Source organism: Limulus polyphemus, unplaced genomic scaffold (assembly GCF_000517525.1).
Source record: "Limulus polyphemus unplaced genomic scaffold, Limulus_polyphemus-2.1.2 Scaffold77100, whole genome shotgun sequence".
In the NCBI taxonomy this organism is placed as follows: domain Eukaryota; kingdom Metazoa; phylum Arthropoda; class Merostomata; order Xiphosura; family Limulidae; genus Limulus; species Limulus polyphemus.
In genome coordinates this window covers 1-4,363 of record NW_013742696.1, presented here as the reverse complement: position 1 = coordinate 4,363, position 4,363 = coordinate 1, and the positions used below count along the sequence as shown (strand labels likewise).

At 35.8% G+C, this 4,363-nt stretch overlaps 3 non-coding genes across 3 annotated transcripts; 1 reads left to right on the top strand and 2 right to left on the bottom strand.

Moving 5' to 3' along the window:
* Positions 1-1,505: 1,505 nt before the first annotated feature.
* Positions 1,506-1,578, bottom strand: Trnav-cac. The gene has a single exon. It is a non-coding gene; the product is annotated as a tRNA-Val (tRNA).
* Positions 1,579-2,372: 794 nt separating this feature from the next.
* Trnav-uac lies at positions 2,373-2,445 on the bottom strand. Its single transcript has one exon. It is a non-coding gene; the product is annotated as a tRNA-Val (tRNA).
* Positions 2,446-4,235: 1,790 nt separating this feature from the next.
* Trnav-aac lies at positions 4,236-4,308 on the top strand. The gene has a single exon. It is a non-coding gene; the product is annotated as a tRNA-Val (tRNA).
* The last annotated feature ends 55 nt before the right edge of the window (positions 4,309-4,363 follow it).

The window sequence follows — 4,363 nt, the reverse complement described above, 5'->3', positions numbered from 1 at the left end:
GACGTTTAGGCGGTTCGTTTAACTACTGTACGTGATGTACGTTTTTTGGAGGTGATTAATGAAACTGTTCCAAAACGCGACATTAATTTCTTGACGACCTAATAGAAGTTTGTCTATTTGTTATGCTCCCGAAGTTCCACCATTGGAGGTTAAGTCGTGTTTCATGCTTATTATCGTATCTTTGTTGTCGTTGTTTGGTTTTTTGTTGTTTTCTATATATTTTGATATGTATAGTTTTTGTATTTCAAGTAAATATCCTTGTATTTTGTTATGAACTATAAATGTATGTGATAAAGTCATTTTCATGATATGTATTGAACATAATCACTAAAATTACAATTAATGGCTACCATACACCCAAACTGATCCACATAATACAAACTCAGAAAGTGAAGGATGCACAAACACTGTCACCTTCTGTCTATCCAACACTGCATTAGATTAAAAAAAAACCTGACCAAAATATACGAACTAAATATAAATATTCATCATTGAAAAATTACGGAATAACGCGAACAAAAATAGGTCAAATACTTTCTCTGTTTACCCAAATCCCTCAGTCCGTTACAGTTGACCACCCTTAACTTAACTGTGGATATGAGAATTTGAGAAATTTACTGCTTATTATCACTATTTCTGTCCCCCGATGGGACAGCGGTAAGTCTACGGATTTACAACGCTAAAATCGATTAACAGCGGTGGACACAGCAGATAGCCTAATGTAGTTTTTCTTAAACAATAATATATAAAATTATTTCTCACACGAGATCAACAAGTCTCACTCCGGCAAATATCAGGAAATTCAAAACCTCTTTTCTTACTACTGGGCGAAGTCCCCACTTCCATATACACCACTTCTGTGTATATCTAACGGTGCGAGGAAGAGACGTCATTCATAGTAGTTGTAGGCGATGAAGAAGTAGACTAACCGTCGATATTCTCCTCCAATGGTGGAAATTCAGGATCAAACTCATTAGATAAACTTTTAGATCGTTCACTAGCACCTGCAATACACACTTTACCACGATCCGACAGAAGAAGCTATAGTAGACAAAGAGCGTGATCGAATAATCTCGTCATCTGAGGTTGCAGGTTCCAGAAGAAAACCACGATCCACCTCCACTATCGAATAGTTTTCCACTGAGACCTCTGTATGCAATTTAGAGATAAAGCTTTCATCAGTGAGTTATTCGCCGTGAATGATCATTCCAGAATGCACCACAAATTCAACATAGTCATTTAATATAAACGTAACCTCATTGTCCCTCCGGACAAGTGACAATAGATGAGACTAAAGCAGTACCAAACTGAGAAATAACAGCTTGCATAACTTACTGATTAATATTAGGAGCGTCCACAAACACTGTCATAACTTCTAATAGCAGAAGTTCTAGACGTAATAAACTAAGTGAAGAAACTTTCACACTTGTAAAACACAAAATAAAAACTACACCACGCCAAAATGAAAAACCGTAAGTCACTAATTAAACACGAAATAAGAAATTTGTGCTTGCCAGGGATTGAACCTGGGACCTTCCGCGTGTGAAACGGATGTGATAGCCACAACACCACAAACACTTGTTGACCAAATTTATTTAATTTAGTTTCTAAAGTTTAGTGTGTATTGATTAAATTTGACTTTCACATGTAACGTGCTGATTAAGAGAAGGAATGAAATACATAATCCTAGACTATTTTTAGTAACTGATCTTTTCTCAGTTTTCAAAAGGAACGTTTTTCGAAGCCTTATAAATCAATGAATCTATACTTCCGAAGCCTAAAGAAACTTTGCATATCAGGGATCGAGCCTGGTATAGCCTGGACGATAGTCATTCCTCCTTCAGAGAAAGTTGCTCTAAATATAGAAGAGAAGATGTTAATCAGAATTCAAAGAAGATATTAATTTGCCAATCTTTAAATATGTCAGAGTTGTTACTTTTTTTACAAATTAGGGATTGTTTATTATTGTAGTAATGCTATGGATCAATGTGCACTGACAAAGTCTGTAAGTATAACACCACAATATCAACTTACCTCAATTTAATAATATTAATTCCAATACGACGTGGAAGCAACAGTAGACAAAGAGCGTGATCGAATAATCTCGTCATCTGAGGTAGCAGGTCCAAGAAGAACACCACGATCCACCTCCACAATCAAATAGTTCTCCACTGAGACCTCTGTATGCAACTTAGAGATAAGGCTTTCATCAGCTTTAACTTCAATAAACTTAATAAAAGTTCCACAAAACACAACCTACACCACGCGATGAAACAAAAAAAAGCAAGTCACTAACTAAACATGAAATAAGAGCTGACCAAAAAACACATTTGCACTCTAAGACAACTGATCGCGCTAATCTAAAAATAATTTGTGCCTGCCAGGGATTGAACCTGGGCACTTTCGCGTGTAAAGCGAATGTGATGATCGCTACACCACAAGCACTGGTAAAAACAAGTTCTCTAATTTTGTTTCTAAACTGAGGAGAATTATCAGTTATATAGTATATGCACTATAAGTTAATTAGAATTCATAGGTATTATTTCATAGAGTACTGGGAGTTGAACTAAAAATATGTGATATATCCTGCTGGTTTTTGTTTTTAAGCGCAAAGCTACAAGGTTTTGATACACTAAGTGGATAGTGCCCATTTAAGACGTTGTGCATTAAATCAAACTTAAATCTTGTTGCAATATTACATATTTCAGTCTTAGGTTTCTCTTTTCCCAGTTAGCAAAATAAATTATCGGCTGTTATTTTCACCACTCTAGTGATTGATAGCATTATTTAATGCTTCATTAATAAATACCTAAAAGAAAATATTATTTTAAATTAAGATTAAAGAATGAACACTGTAAGAACATTTTCACTAACTTTATTTCAAGTTATTGTTATCACGTCGACCTAAATCAATTGGCATTTTGTCATATGTCTTGTTGACACCTAAATGACCTCCCATAGGGAGTTAATGGGCAACTTTTAATATTTCAGAGCGATTTGGTAAAGACTAGCCCAATCCTCTGAAGCTGACACATCTGGTGGTCTCCATTTCCTCGTAAGCACACCATTTTCGAAAAAATAACCATTTGTAACTTTCTCCAGTTCATCTTTTTGGGAGCTCATATTTAAATAGTGAAGAAATCTGCAGGTCTTTTTCTTGCTCAGTGATCAGTTTACTTTTAGTAAATGAAACTTCACTAGGTGAATCAGATCCCTCAGTGAAGAATCATCGGTAGGAAAGTTATCAACAAGATCCTTTTCGGATCCAAAAAATGTCTGAGACAAATCTATAATATTGTTATTTGAATCCATGTCTATCATTTGTTTTTGGCTTAATTTCTTAGCCTGAACTCGAGTCACAGCACATGAGGGAAACACATCGGAATTCTCCTCAACAACATCATCATCCGTAGATAAAACAGTGATTTTAGGTTCGGCAAAAATTTTTCCCCCAGTCAAATCGTTTCCCAACTATAATGATACACCCTTAATTGGCAGAGTAGATCTTACTCCAACCACAACTGGTCCCGAAACTAGGTCTGATGCTAAATAAATGTTATGAAAAGGAACATTAACAAAGCCACCCTCGAAACTCTGAGCAATAACAGACTCACCACTGGCACAAATCGAATCTATATATCTTCTAACAACAATGGTTGAGTCGCCCCAGTATCACGTAGAATACGTATGGGTATGGGATTGCCAATGTCATTTGTCAATGACACAGAACTCACAGACACAAAAGGTCTAAATTCTTCCCTGATTACATCAGCCTTTATATCAGTGGCCAAATCAACAACATTGGGTGATCTGGTGAAACTACGTCCATACGTGGACACAAACGCAGTGGGTGCTGCCTCATTTTCTTTTTCAAAGATCAACAATCGGGCATAACATGACCATTTTTTTTTTTACAAAAAGAGCAGACAGGCATTGATTGTTTTAAAGAAGTTTTATCCTGACTGTCAAAAGATTTCGAACTAGAGGAACTGGAGTTTTTAGAAGGATCCTCAACTTTAGTGGATTGAACAGATACAGGTTTTTGTTGAGATTTTAGGAATTTCTTTTTATGAAAAGTGGTTTTATGTGTTAAAGTGTAATCATGGGAAAGAGTGGATACTGCCTGTAGTTTTTCACTTTTCTTTTTATCCAAGTAGGTTCTGGTAACTATATTAATTCTAATAAGAACCTTCCCAAAACTACGTCATAATCTATGTCTAAAATATTTAAAACAAGTGTTTGTGGCGTAGTGGCTATCACATCAGCCTAACACGCGGAAGGTCCCAGGTTCAATTCCTGGCATGCACAACAGAATTTTTATTTCTTACCTTTGTCATCTGATTGTAATAAAAAATCACCACGG